This window comes from Diabrotica virgifera, chromosome 3 (assembly GCF_917563875.1).
Source record: "Diabrotica virgifera virgifera chromosome 3, PGI_DIABVI_V3a".
NCBI classification, from domain to species: domain Eukaryota; kingdom Metazoa; phylum Arthropoda; class Insecta; order Coleoptera; family Chrysomelidae; genus Diabrotica; species Diabrotica virgifera.
Window position 1 is genome coordinate 113,002,058 of NC_065445.1, and position 16,171 is coordinate 113,018,228.

At 34.3% G+C, this 16,171-nt stretch overlaps 1 long non-coding RNA gene across 1 annotated transcript; it reads right to left on the reverse strand.

Moving 5' to 3' along the window:
- Positions 1-3,839: 3,839 nt before the first annotated feature.
- On the reverse strand, positions 3,840-4,921 carry LOC126882044 (uncharacterized). Its single transcript, XR_007697097.1, has 2 exons — positions 4,419-4,921; positions 3,840-4,330 (listed from the first exon to the last, which is right to left on the reverse strand). It is a non-coding gene; the product is annotated as an uncharacterized LOC126882044 (long non-coding RNA).
- Between the last annotated feature and the right edge of the window lie 11,250 nt (positions 4,922-16,171).

Sequence of the window (16,171 nt, forward strand, 5' to 3'; positions counted from 1 at the left end):
TCTCCTGCCTCAAAACTTTCCCTCCATTAAATCCCAATAATCATACACCCACCCAATTCCCATCAAATCCAATTAACAAAATGTCAACTAATAATATATTCTACAATAATAATTCAAATAGTACAAATTCTCGAACATTCAAAAGACAGAGACCAAATAGTCGAGATCCAACATTAATTTTGCATAATGAAATTATATCTTCCCCTAGATCTCAATTACCTACGGGAGGAATATTAGACAGCATTAACTATAAGGGAAATATTAATAATAATCCAGTTGCATCTCCTTCAGACTTGAGCATGATAAATTCAATATTAGAATTAGTTATAGAAATTGTCACAAAAGTTTTAGTAACAAAAAGTATAAATATAAATAAGGAAGAACTCGAAAACTTAGTCAAATTAACTATAAATGGAAACACGTCATCACATTCTCAGACCTCAGCCATGCAATAAATATTCTTCAATGGAACTGCCGTTCGGCAGTTTCTAATAAAAATAACAGAATATCTACTAGATAGGGGCAACTACTCCGTTGCACTTCTATCGGAAACATGGTTTAAAGCAGAAAAATACTATAATTTTAAAGGCTTCAACAATATTCGCTGTGACCGGGACGACGGGTACGGCGGCTCTGCCATTTTATTAAAATCAGACTTAATATACCAAGAAGTCTCAATTCCAACTACAATCAGTTTTGAGCATACTTGTATCTCGGTAAATTTTCCATATATACATAAAAAAATTTACTTCGTTTCAGTATACCTTAAACCGAGAACTAGAATATCATTACAACAGTGGATTAACTTTTTGGAACAAATTCCAAAACCATTCATCATTGGGGGCGACTTTAACGCACATAGTTTGGCATGAAACGATGGATATGACGATATCTATGGCAAGATTCTTTTGGAAGCTATCGAACAATGCAACCTAGTAATTATAAACGACGGATCACCTACATTAGCAAACAATAAGAAGTCAGCTGTAGACTTGACCCTCTGTACACAGGATCTGACACAACTAATTACGTGGTGTACTTTAGAAGAACCTTATGGCTTTAATCACTTACCAATACACATACAATTTGGAAGGAATATCCCACCTGCGCAAATCAAACAGACAAAACATAATATATGGAGACTCAAGGCTGCTAATTGGGATGTATACACCGCTACCCTTGAAGCAACAGAACCAAAATCATCACTAATGGGCATTATCGACAATATTAACAAAGCTGCCGACAAAGCAATTCCGTTACGAAAATCAAACGCACAAAATAGAAATCATTGCTCAAAGGACTGGTGGAACGAAACCTGTAACATAGCTGCTAAAGCAAGAAAAGCTTTCTTAACCTACACACAGGCTCCAAATCTTAATAATCTAACAGAATATAAAAGACTTGATGCAGTAGCTAAAAAAACTTTTAAAGAAACTAAGAAAAAAAGTTGGATAAATTGCTGCCAAAATCTAAATCAAAATACACCAATTAAAGAAGTGTGGAACAAAGTAAACCGATATAAAAACCGAAAACAAGCGAATAAACCCCTAATGGACCCCAAAGAAGACTGGATAAGCGAATTCCACATAAAAATCTCACCTCCATGGGTCGAAAACAACATTACTCAACAAATAGCTACTGTAAATAGGAACACTTCTTTCCTACAATCGTTATTTCAATTATGGGAACTCGATCATTGCATTAAATCAACAAATAATAAATCTCCCGGGGCGGATAACATTTCATACAATAGGTTGCATAAAATGCCCTTAGACCATAAGAAAGCCCTGTTGGAATTGTTCAATTCGATTTGGATAAATAGGATTCCTTTTCCACCGATGTGGAAAGAATACATCATAGTACCTATCAAAAAACCTGGAAAACAGAATGGAAATGCAGATTCATATAGACCCATAGCTTTATCATCGTGTATATTTAAAACCATGGAAAGAATGATAAAGAACAGGCTTGAATATTGGCTAGAAAATGAAAAAATATTACCTGACTCACAATATGCTTTTAGAAAGGGAAGATCTTCCTTGGAACCCCTAACGATACTAGTAAATGACATCTATCTAGGATTCACACACAAATACAGCACTTTGGCCACATTTTTGGATATAACTTCAGCATATGATAATGTTCAAATAAATATACTAGAAGAGAAGCTCATCAATATTGGTCTACCAACCTCCTTTGCCAACTTCATAAAATCAGCTTACTCTAATCGATCAGTTTCCTTAAAGATAAATCAAGAAATTTCGGAATCAAGAATATGTAGATCTGGATTACCACAAGGTAGTATCCTGAGCCCAATCCTCTACAGCCTGTACACAATGGATATAGAAAATGTTATATCACAAAAGTCTAAAATTATTCAATACGCTGATGATGTTGTTATTTACACCAGTAGCAAATCAGAGGACAAATGTATAGAAAATATCAACACTGAATTTATAAAAATCCAAAAATACCTAGACAACATGGGACTTTCCATATCCGAGTCCAAAACCAATATATGTATTTTCTCTAGAAACAGAAACAACTATCAAAGACAATTAACAATAGGAAAATATAAACTCTGTATTAGTAACTCTGTAAAATATCTTGGTCTGCATCTAGATAGAAAACTATTATGGAAGGACTGTATCCACCAAATTATCAAAAAAACAAGTAATTCTATAAATATCCTAAGAGCGTTTTGTAGAGCAAAGTGGGGAGCAGACCCAAACACGACTTTACTATTCTACAAAACAATGGTACGATCAATAATGGATTATGGAAGTCAACTCTATGGAACAGCAGCAGATACACATCTAAATAAAATCGAGATGCAACAAAATAAATGCTTAAGAGTTTGCCTGGAATATCTTAAGTCAACGCCCATAAACATTATACAAGCTGAAGCCGTGGAACTTCCTCTTAAACTAAGAAGACAACTATTGAGCAGAAAATTCATGATAAAAACCATTTCAAAAAAAACTTCTTACCTCAATAGTGTACAGTCACTAACAGTTCAAGTTTGGACCCATAGATACTGGCACTTCAAGAAAACCCCCCTTATAGTAGAAACTTTCTCAGAAATAGCTGACATTACAGATATACTCTATTCCAACCAACTCCCTCCAGTTTTAATTTACTCACCTGAACAAATTTTTTCACGTGAAATTAGAACCTACTATTTTGAAAGTGAAGAAGTAGCAAGTATCAATCAAACAAAGTTCAACGAAACAAAAAACAAATACTGGCCAAACTATGATTCTATATTCACTGATGGATCAAAGTCAAAAGAATATACCAGTTGTGCCTTTTACCATTTTGAGAAAAATACTGACAAAAAATTTATTTTACCAAAGGAAGCTTCCATATACACTGCAGAACTAACAGTAATAGTGCAAGCTATGAAATACGTACTCGGCTCTAACCACGACAAATTTATAATATGTACGGACAGCAAAAGTGCAGTAGATAAACTTAAAAATGTTAAAATAAATAGATCAGTTAATCATATTGAAGCAAAAATCCTGTATTTACATAATGAGATACACATCAAGAATAAAGTCGTCATATATCTATGGGTAAAGGGACACGCAGGCATAACAGGTAATGAAATGGTGGATGCCTTAGCAAAAACAGCTCCAACATCAGGAGAAGACTAAATCTTAAACTACCCCCGTCCGATTTATTCTTAAATCAAAGGAACAAAATAAATGAGATATGGCAAAACCTATACAGTGCATCAACATACCACAGCTATTTCTCAGTCGGAATTATTATTTTTAATTAGTTGGTTTGATTTAGATGAGCATGAGACATGATAGTTCAAATAAAACACTAGATAACTATAGAGAATATAATGTCAACAAAATTTTAAGTCCCTTTTTACATACAAATATTAATTTTGATTTCAATAGTTTATAAGAACAAAAGTAAGTAATTAATTAAAAAAATAAACCAGAACCAGCTGTTTCCTTCACATAAATATAAAAATCATTGTATTTTAGTCCCCTTTTTAGACCCCTTAACCCAATCTAAATTGTACCTTGTTCTTTCTTGTTTTCTCCCATAAAATAAAATAAAATCTATTACCGTCCTTATTTTCTTCAATAAAAAAAATCATTTGCCTGGATAAACACACTGCAATCTTCCTTAAATTGTGTCAAAATGTCAAAAGGTTAAACGTCAAATATCGAACTTCTAAATAAATCTGCCAAATGTATTATTTCCAATATACTGAATAAATGTAAATCTGGTAAATAAATGTACTTCTATTACTTCTTTAAAGCCTCAGGATCGATAAATACATACAATTACTGAATACCGGAACACCCTAGCAAAAGAAAAAGAAAATAAAAATAACTGAACTAACTTCTTAAAACTGAGAACCAATAAACTGAACAAAAATGACTTCAGCTTACCTTTAACATACAAAAGGGTCTATTACACGACTCTCAGCCTGGCCATTAATAAACATCGAATTAATCTCTAGAGGATTTTCCAAGACAAATCTTTACGTGCCCCAAATTTCCAGCACACCAACGGATACCTCAATAAGAGAATTCCCAGTACATCCCACCAAAGGATTGAAAAAGTACCATTTCAATTAAAAAAAACTAGGAATCCAAATCGCCGACCAGGCTTCAAGTATTTTCTCAAAAATATTTATTGAAAAGAATGAACGTTGTTGATTTGCTAACAAGGCGTTCAAAACAAAAAACTCTACAACAAAAATCTTTTCTCACTGACTCACACAAAAAGCATATACATCCAAACATACAAATTATACATCCTCCAAGGACAAAATAATCGGTTATAAACAACCAAAACTCAACAAACGTTACTACTAAATTTTCAACCGTAATAAAATAATATTATTTATAAAATATTTAAAAAAAATAATAAATAAAATCAACCGGAACAAACTTTTGTAAACACCAGCCAAGGATCCCCAGAAAACCATGGTTTCACAAAATACCAAACAGAAACTTTGTCGCCACAATAAATCGAATACGTGCAAACCATGCACTAACACCTTATTATAAGCACAAAATAAAAATTACAGACGATCCACTGTGTAGTTGTGGTAAAATGGGTACATTGGTACATGTTTTACTTGAATGTCCAATAAATATTGTAAACATTAATAATCTATATAAAAACTTAATTCACTACAAGATAAATCTTCCAATAGACCTAAATTGTATTATTTTTTCAGGAAATAATAATATACTTTATGTACTTCATCAACACATCATAAACTGTAAACTAAAATTGTAAAATTACTAACCAATTTTGTAAGCAATTCTGCAAAACAAACTAAATGTAAAGCATTAAAGAAAAAAAAAGGTGAATACAAAAAAAAATAAAAAAAAATAATAAAAAAAATAAACCAATTAAAAAAATAAACCAATTAAAAAAAAACAAAAAAAACAAAAAAAAACAAAAAAAACAAAAAAAAAACAAAAAAAAAACAAAAAAAAAAGAAAACAAAAAAAAAATAAAAACATACACACAAAGAGGGCTAAAACCTCCGCTGCGTTGAACCGGGTTGATGCTCTAGCGCGGAAGGAAAAAAAAATTAAACACCTTACACTTTACTAATGCTACATATTACTAACAAAACAAATGAATACATCATGCTCAAGTTTGATACTATGAAACAATTTACACAAACTATTTATACAATCTAACATAGTCTGGCTAATTGGTTCTCACCAAAACCATAAATTCCATAGAAAAAAAAACCAATTAGATACATCGGTATAACTTAGGTAGGTACCTATCACTTAAGATTAGGTACACCTTGACGATCGACAAGATTAATTAAAATTAATTTTTAATTAGTCTTCAATTAAAAATTTATACGTCTACTTTTTTAAGAGCAAAGTCTTTTATTGCACCGCCAATGTCTGTCGCATCACACACCTCTTGCTCAATAGACAAAATAGCCAAATTAGTTAGTATTAGAGTACTCACTGTCAAGCTTAAATATTTTTTAATCAATTTCAATTTTGAAAAATTCTCTCACAGCTGACATTGCTTATAGCAACTGTGAAAATATTCGGAACATTATTAAAATATTGGGCAGAGTATCTTTCAGCTTGGATTTAACAATAAATTTAAATAATTCATTAATCAATTTATTTTCGTTGTCTGTAGCAGCAACGAAATTCTGCAGTCGAAGTATTTCCAGCTTGAAATCCTGCTCGTCAATTTCGTCAGATGCGTAGTCTAGATTACATTCAGTGTTGTCTGGAGCTAATAATATAGCCGGCGTTAGATAAGCAAACTTATCCGTTAAATTCTGTAGTTGTTGAAAACGCTCACGAATTTCTACAATAACTCTTTCTAACGAATAAAACAGCTTTCGTTTCAACTCATTTTCACAAGACAAGTTAGCATTTCTAGTTCCGTCATCAAAAATATGCTTTCTTGTTATGCGCCTCCGAGGTTTTATAGAAATTTCAAGTTCTTCACACATATTTTTTGCATAACCTACAGCACCATTTGACCATTCCTCTCTGCATATCATCTGCATTCACTTTTTGAGCGCACAGTCAAGTTCTTTTTTCTGTAAATATTTTTGTGCATCATTGACTTCATGTAGCACCGGTTGCCACATTCCCAAAAAACAAAGAAAGGAAAATGACTACATCGAAAAAACAATTAATTTACATAACAAAATAGTTATTTTTTTTATAAGAAAACAACCAACTGAAAAATTTATTCTCAATCATTAAATTAAAATTAAAGGCATTAAAAAACTCTAACCAATTAAATGTTCGAACAAACCACCTTCTTGCAGTGAACAAAAACCTAATCGATCATACAATGCAAGTCTCATTGCACTCAGCTGATCTGTTTGTATTTGACTGCCGAGTTAAACAATTTTTTCTTGCAATTCGTATTCAAACAAATAAAGTGTTTTCTTTGTTCCACGCACTGAATAACGTATACGGAAGTAAAATAATTGCCGATGTATGCAATAGAAGTTATCGCTGATTTAGTCCTGTCGCCAGGGGGGGTACAACGGCCTCGTTAATTCAGATGGACTTACTCAAGTTTTTTTTATGTATTTTGACCCGTAGAACACGAATTTTTTGGGTAACAGTTGATCCGGATGTCGATAAGATTGTTATAGACCAAGAACTTGAGGAATCAAATAACAGCGATTTTTGGCAAAACAAAACACTATTTTGTATTTTTTGGGCCATTTTAAGTAAAAAATATTTCTACAAGTTTTTTCGTAGGATGCACAGTTTTCGAGATAAACGCGGTTGAACTTTAAAAAAATCGAAAAATTGCAATTTTTGAACCCGAATAACTTTTGATTAAAAAATAAAATAGCAAGTCTGCTTACCGCATTTAAAAGTTTAGGTCAAATTATATCGGTTTTGATTATTTCCATTGGTAAAAATTTATTTTTTTATTGTTTAACAAAGCTATAAACACGTAGGGTTTCCCGTGCTTTTACATGTGTTTTAACGCATGTAACGTAGAAATAGTCTTGATTGCACTAGTACCTATTCTACCTACTCGTTCGATTTTAAATGAGAAATCATAGAAACATCACTCACGCACTAGTTGTTTGTAGCTTTGTTTAACAATAACACAATAAATTTTTAGCAATGCAAATAATCAAAACCGACATAATTTGACTTGAACTTTCAAAGGCGCTAAGCAGAATTGCTATTTTATTTTTTAATCAAAAGTTATTCGGGTTTAAAAATTGCAGTTTTTCGATTTTTTGAAAGTTCAACCGCGTTTATCTCGAAAACTGTGCATCCTACTAAAAAACTTGTAGAAATATTTTTTGCTTAAAATGACCCAAAAAATACAAAATATTGTTTTGTTTTGCCAAAAATCGCTGTTATTTGATTCCTCAAGTTCTTGGTCTATAACAATCTTATCGACATCCGGATCAACTGTTACCCAAAAAATTCGTGTTCTACGGGTCAAAATACATAAAAAAAACTTGGGTAAGTCCATCTGAATTAACGAGGCCGTTGTACCCCCCCTGGCGACAGGACTAATTGTTAGTCATAAACGAGGAATTCCCATAAGTCAGTATAGATGTTGTTGCCAGTCGCTACAAAATATCATTCAAAGAAAAAAAAAATCCCCGAATTCGTCACAAAATAAGTAATGAAAAATTCCGTGCTCCTTTCAATCGGTCCGGATTTGTAGTTGCGATAAAAATATAAAATGGTTCAAATATTTACAAAATATTTTTACTATTTATTGTTAAATTTTGCCGCATACTAAAAAGTGCCGCCCCTGCCGCCCCCACTACGCTACGCCACTGCTAATGCGATCATTTTTAATCCTCTCTTCTAGATCTTCCTGCTGCTCTTCTCCAAAAATCCATTTTCGTTACTCTCAGCGTTGCCAATGGCCATGCCATCACCCTTCTTTCAGTGGCCATACCTCGTAGCTGTAGAGCAATACTTTTCACTATGATCTCATAGTCCTGTTTTTTATTTTCTTTGCTGATGGATTGGTCCCATTTTATAGTTATCTTTGGTTTCGAAATGATTTCGGAACATAGGTATGTGTTTAATGATAAATGGTCTTAGAAAAATAAATAGGTATTGTCAAAGTTTTAAAAATAATATTCAGTCCAAGAAAAGATATGATTCATTTAAACACAGCTACACAACTTTCGGATGTTGTAAAAATAAAAATTAGAATTTCGTCAGTAATAATCATAAAAAGGCGGGGTAAATTAAATGAAAGACAAAGGAAGGGAATACATTGACATAGAAAAATAAAGTTAGGTAATATAATAATTAGATTTTATCCAATTTTTAACAAGCTTCACTTCTGTCTGGTATTCCACGAAGCCACGATATTCCAGAGTCGTGGCCATAGATAGGCCACGACATCATCTTAATGAACTCCATCCAAACATTTTTTTACACTTGAACCAGAGTCTAACAATAAGTTGAACTTCTTGGATATAGCCATAACTCGCCATAAAGATTCTCTTAGAGTATAATATCTATAGAAAGCCTACTCAAATAGATCATGTTATATCTAACCATCCAATACAACATAACATGACAGCCTTCAATAGTTTCATTTATAGACTTCTCAAATTTTCACTTTCTAATGACAACTTCGCACTAAAAAGAATGAAAAACGGTAAAGCCCCAGGTCCAGATGAAATACCAACGGAAATCCTTAAACTGATAGAAGAAGACTCGAGCAACATTTTAGTTGAACTTTTCAATAGCATTTATACATCAGGAAAAATACCACAAGAATGGCTTTTATCAACCTTTGTTATTATACCAAAATAGATGAATGCCAAACACTGTAGTGATTACCGTACAATCAGTTTGATGAGCCATGTACTGAAAATATTCCTGAAAATTATACACACTAGAGTATACAGAAAACTGGAAATGGACATCAATGATACCCAGTTTGGATTCCGAAATGGACTCGGACACTCGGAACAAGAGAGGCGTTGTTTGCACTGAACGTTATGTCTCAAAGATGTCTTGACATAAATCAAGATGTATTCATGTGTTTCATAGATTATAACAAGGCCTTTGATAAAGTGCGGCATGATCATCTAATCAGACTCCTGGCAGAAAAGAATTTAGATAAACGAGACATCCGACTAATAGCAAATATGTACTACAATCAGAAAGCAGTAGTAAGAGTAGAGAATAATACCACTGAAGAAATTGAAATAAAGCGAGGTGTGAGACAAGGGTGTATACTGTCACCAACCCTGTTTAATCTCTATTCCGAAGACGTAATGAATAGAACACTCTCTGAGCAATCCATAGGTATTAAAATAAATGGTGTTAGATTAAACAATCTGAGATTTACCGACGACACCGTTCTGATCGCAGAAACACTTGAAGAGCTACAGACATTGGTGAATAAGATAGCAGACTGCAGCGAAGAATATGGACTATCTTTGAACATAAAAAAACTAAATTTATGGTAATATCGAAATCAACACGAAATGTCCAAAATTTATATTTACACAATGAAATTATCGATCGAGTTAGCAAATACAAATATTTAGGCAGAAATTAAAATAAGAATAGAAAAAGCCAGATCCATATTCACTAAAATGAAGATAGTGTTCTGTGGAAGAGATTTGAGCCTTGAAATGAAACTTCGCCTAATGAGATGTTACGTACTTTTTGTGCTGTTCTACGGAATGGAGTCATGGACGCTGAAAAAGATTGATACCAAAAAATTAGAGGCAATTGAACTGTGGATGTATCGCAGAATCTTTAGAATATTGTGACATTATTTATGATGCTGCTCACAACCCGGCCTATTTATTTCCGAAGCTTCTCGGCGTTACGAGAAAAGGCCAGACCTTACCTGGGCGTTCGAGGCGAGCGCTGCCGAAGTATACATAAAGAACCGAAATTCGTCCGCAGGCCAGTCAGTTACTAATTTCGACGCGATATTATATTGTTACGTTTTTGTGAACGGGTTTGAAATGTATTTTTAAAGTAGATAAATAAATATTTGCAAATGAATTAAATAAGTTAGTATGTAAGTTTAAAATAAATTAGATATATTGTTGTAAAATTAAGTGTTAAATTGTAAGTGTTATAAATTAAACAATTTCAAGTAAGTCTTTTATTTATTTAATAATAATTAAAAGTCAATTCGCGTAATAGTTCACAAATAAATAAATCAGTACAGTAATAACTCAACAATATCATGGACGGAGAGAGTCAAAAACGTCGAGGTCTTGAGAAGAATGAATAAAGAAAAGGAAGTCATAGTTACGATCAAAAAACGAAAACTGCAATACTTGGGACACATTACAAGAGGCGAAAGATATGAACTGCTTCGAATAATTATGCAGGGGAAGATAGCAGGAAAAAGGTCCATAGGAAGAAGACGAAACTCCTGGCTAAAGAGTCTACGGGAATGGTATAGCTGTAGCAACAACGAATTGTTTCGGTCAGCAGTTTCGAAAATACGTATAGCACTGATGATCGCCAACCTTCGGAACGAAGATGGCACTTGAAGAAGAAGAATGACAACTTCAATCTAGAACTTTGAACTCTTAAACAAATTGGTTACAACAATGGTTATGACCCCAATATTATAGATAGACTTCTCAATGGAGCAAAACGTAAACTTGCAGAAAAGCTTGCCTATTCTCAAACATCCACCCCTCTCAATACTAATAATAACATCCAGTATTTCTCATCTACTTACATCAGTGACATTTCTAAAAAAATATCCAAACTTTTTACTTCCACAATTGACAATATCAAGATATCTTTCAAGTCACATAATACTTTAGGCTCCTTTCTAATTAACACCAAAGACAGGATGAATACCTTGGATAAGAGTGGTATATATAAATTAAGATGCCCGCAGATGGCATTATTGTGTCATGCCTGCGAAATAATCCCTCACCAAGTTATGTAGATACGGGGATATTTCCATTTCTTTTAATAGTCTTATGATTTTCCCACGGCTCGCAATTTGAATGCTTTCTGATGTCCATGAAGAGTGTCACCATCCACCTACTCCTGCATACTTCTTTCTCCCTTACTAACCTATATATAGCGTCTATGTCAGATCTAAAAATGGTTATAAGCTATTCAAATGTCATGATCTATCAATACCCATAAAAATCAGATTACTACGATGTTATATCTTTCCTACACTATTGTACGGAGTTGAGTCGTGTAGTCTCACAGACACCACCTGCGAGAAAATTGAGGCTTTAGAAATGTGACGTTATCGTCGAATCCTGAACATATCTTATACCGACCACGTTACTAATCAGGGTGTTCTGTTGAGAATGCAAATGGAAGACGAGCTGTTAAGGCCGCGTCTCACCATCAAATAATTTGATCAAACAGTTTGAGCAAACTTGACGTACTTGAGGAAGTACGTCAAAGTGACGTCACAATTGCAGTTTTTTGAAATTCTAAAAATCTGTGCTCTCACTCTCAGTCTAGTTTGATCAAATTTTTTGTATTGAGTTGTCTAACTTGTTTGTACTTTATTTAAAATTAAAATTCTTCATTATTATCCACAATGAACACTCAGGATGTGACGTCACTAACTGTCACTTTCAGTTTGCTCAAATTATTTGATGGTGGGACGCGGTCTTTAATCACCATAAACACGGTCAAAATCGAATACCTAGGTCACACTATGATGAACAGCGAAAGATACGGACTGCAGGGATATAATCTTGCAAGAAAAAGTAGAAGCAAAACGAGGACCAGGAAGACGAAGGATTTCCTGGCTAAAAAAATCTACGTACATAGTTCAACACAATAACCACAACTATTTTCAGAGCAGCAGTATGTAAAATACAGATTGCCATGACGTCGCTAACATCCGAAATGGATATGCACTACAAGAAGACTGCCTTTACTGAACCCTTGCCAGCGGTCCCTTTTCTTCTACATATCTTTTCTTTGGCCCTTGACTTTATGAGGATTTCGAATAGCTTGTCTAGTGTATTTAGCAAGCATATTGCCTTAGCACCCGGTTCTTCCATTTCTTTCACAGGTTTAGAGATGCGAAAAAAGGTTTGCTGCTTTTCATCTTCTTCTTCACGTGCAATCTCCGCGACGGAGGTTGGCAATCATCATGGCTATTCTGATCTTAGATGCTGCTTCTCTGAATAGTTCGGTTGATGTGCATCCGTACCATTCCCTCAAGTTACGTAACCACGAGATTCGTCTCCTTCCTACACTTCTCTTGCCCTGGATTTTCCCCTGTATAATTAATCAACTGAAGTATGTTGTATCTCTCATTACGCATAACATGCCCCAGGTACTGCAGCTTTCGTGTCTTGATGGTTTCCAATATTTCCAGTCTTTTGTTGACTCTTCTCATGACTTCGTTGTTTGTTATATGCTCGGTCCATGATATCTTCAGGATTCTTCTATACACCCACAGTTCAAATGCTTCCAACTTTGTAGTAGTCGATGCGTTAAGTGTCCGTGCTTCTATCCCGTAAAGCAGAGTCGAGAAAATATAGCACCTTGCCAGCCTAACTCTCAAGTCTAATTTCAGTTCTCTTGCACAAAGTACCTTTCTCATTTTATTGAAGTTTGTTCTTGCTTTCTCTATTCGAACTTTGATTTCTTTGGAATAATAGTTTGTGTGATTAATTATTGTGCCAAGATAGTTGTAGTTTTCTACTTGTTCTAAAGTTTTACCTTTAATTGTCAGGCTTTCATCACTATTTTGGGTTTTTGATATCCTCATAAATTTAGTTTTCTTGATGTTTATTGATAATCCATATTCTTCTCCATACTCAATTATCTTGTTCATTAGCTTTTGGAGGTCTTTAAGGTTGTCTGCTATTATGATAGTATCGTCCGCATATCTAATGTTGTTAATTAGCGTTCCATTTACCTTTATTCCTGCTGTTTCTCCCTCAAGAGCTCTTTTCATAATTTCTTCAGAGTATGCATTGAATAGTAGTGGTGATAATACACACCCCTGTCGCACTCCTCTTTTAATTTCGGACTCTTCTGATGTGTGTTCGTTAATCCGTATGTGTGCCTGCTGTTTATAATATAGATTTGTTATAATTCGAAGGTCATTGTATTGTAATTGTTTTGCTTTGAGGACGTCCATTAGCTGTTTGTGGCGAACTTTATCGAAAGCCTTGTTGTAATCTATGAAACAGACGTACATATCCTGGTTCACGTCCAAGCATCTCTGGATTAGTACGTTGAATGCAAAGAGAGCTTCACGGGTACCTACGCCTCTACGGAATCCAAATTGGGTTTCTTCAATATCCATATCAAGTGTTTGGTAAATGCGTTTATGAATGATCTTTAAAAACATTTTAAGTGTGTGAGATATCAGGCTTATGGTGCGGTGGTCGGTGCATTCTCTAGCATTTTTCTTTCTTGGGAGACAAATAAATGTTGAGGTCAACCATTCATTGGGTATGTCACCCGACAGATAAATTTGATTAAAGAGCTTTAAGAGGACATCTATGTACTCATTTTCTATTATTTTAAGGATATCAATAGGCAGTTGATCTGGCCCCGAGCTTTTTCCGTTACTGGTGTTTTTTAGTGCATACAATATTTCTTCCTTTGTAATTTCTACACTTGTTTCTCTGTTTTAGAAAGATATGTCTTGTGGGTTTCCTCTTTCGTCGTCGAAAAGATCTTCCATATATCCTTGCCATCGTTTTAGCTTTTCTTCAGTCGTTATAATAGTGTTTCCATTTTTGTCTAAAAGAGTTATGTTGTGGTTTCTTTTTTGCAGCCCTGCCATTTCTTTAACCTTTTTATGCAGGTTGAATAGATCGTATTTGTTCTGAAGATCTTCTATCTCTTTACATTTTTCCTCATAGTAAGTTTGTTTTGTCTCTCTTATCTTTTTTCTGATTTCATTGTTAATCATTTTGTAATTGTGATTGTCTTTGTTCTTGGCTTGTCTTCGTTGGTCCATCATACCGAGTATCTCGTCGGTCATCCAGTTGTCTCTCTTTATTATCGGTTCTTTTAATATCCCTTTGCATGGAACATGTAGGCAGTTTTTTAGTGTTTCCCATTGATGGTTTATCTCGTAGGTGTTAGTATCTAATTTATCAAAGTTCTCGTATATTTTCTGTTGAAGTTTGTTTTTTATATCAACTTCTTTAAGTTTTCTAACATCTATATTTGGAGTTCTTTGGGGTTTTCTAATACGTTTAAGCTTAAGCGTGACATTAGCGATTAGTGGGTTATGGTCTGATGTGACATCTACTCCTGGATATGTTTTAACGGATTTGATGGTGTTACGATATCTCTCTTTAATCAGTATATAATCGATTTGGTTTCTTACCACTTTTTCCGGTTTATCTGCTGGTGAGCGCCATGTATATAACCGTCTCAAAGGTAATTTAAAGAACGTGTTTGTGATTATTAGATTTTGTTCTTGGCAGAATTGTATTAGACGATCACCTCTATCGTTACGTTCCCCTAGTCCTTGATCTCCCATTATTGTTCCAGCACTTCCCTTGCCGACTTTTGCATTAAAATCGCCCATAACTACCGTGATTTCCCTGCTCTTTTGTCATTTTCAGTGCATCTTCAATTTGTTGGTAGAATGTTTCTACTTCATCTTCTGTTGCATCCGTCGTTGGTGCATATACTTGGATCAAATTTAGTTTCGTGTGTGATGTCCTTATTTGTAGTAGCATCACTCTTTCTGAGATTGGGACAAAACCCTATATGGACTTGTTGACCTCTGTACCGACAATAATTGCTATTCCACGTCTATGTTGGTTGTCAGTGTTTCCCGAGTAATATAAGGTACCGATTTTGGTCGAAAGGCATCCTGAGTTAGGCCACCATGTTTCGCTTACTCCTAGTATACATATTTATATTCAGTCTTCTCATTTCTTGAAGGATGTTATGCATTTTACCCGGCTGATACATGCTTTTGAATTCCACGTACCTATCTTTGCTTTCATTAATTTTAATTTGTCTTGTTTCGGTGTTTGACAAGGGTTTCGCCGGTTAACGACCTGGGAGTCCTTGTCTGTTTCTCCCCTGCCGGATCTTGGGCTCCGATTCCAATGATCAGGTTCTTTTTTTCTTTCAGTACACTACTCTAGTGCTTTTCATAGCGTGCGGAATTTCTGTTTTCTAAGGAGGTCGTCTACTGTTTTCTTCACCCATTCAGCCTTTACCTCAATAATGATTTTTAATATTGCTGCCTGGCACAATTCTATCAGGTCTGCGTGCCTTTCCTGCTTCCATTATCTCTTTCACTGTGAAGTCATTTGTTGGTGGCTCTGTGGGTATTATTTGAAAGATGTCCTCCACTCGTTGCGGGAGCAGTGCTTTCGCTAATTCTCTTCTGAGGTTGTCCTCTAACTTAAACACAGTGTTTCCGTGTTTTTCCTTTTCGCAGTTTATTTCTTTGGTTAATTATTTCTTTAAGGCTTCAGTCTTTCTGCCTCTTCTTCTACTAGTCGGTACTTTTGTCTGTCTCTGGTGACTTTTCTTCTTAATTCTCGTTGTAATGTCTTCTTATAACTTTTCTGTGATTTGTCCACCTATTTATATAATAAAGTTCTTTTTTTACAGATTGGCAAGCTTATATACCTACTACGTAGAAAATAATTTATGATACATAGGTGTAACATACACTCCCAAAATAGGGAATTTCTGGAACATCATATTTTATAACCTCAATT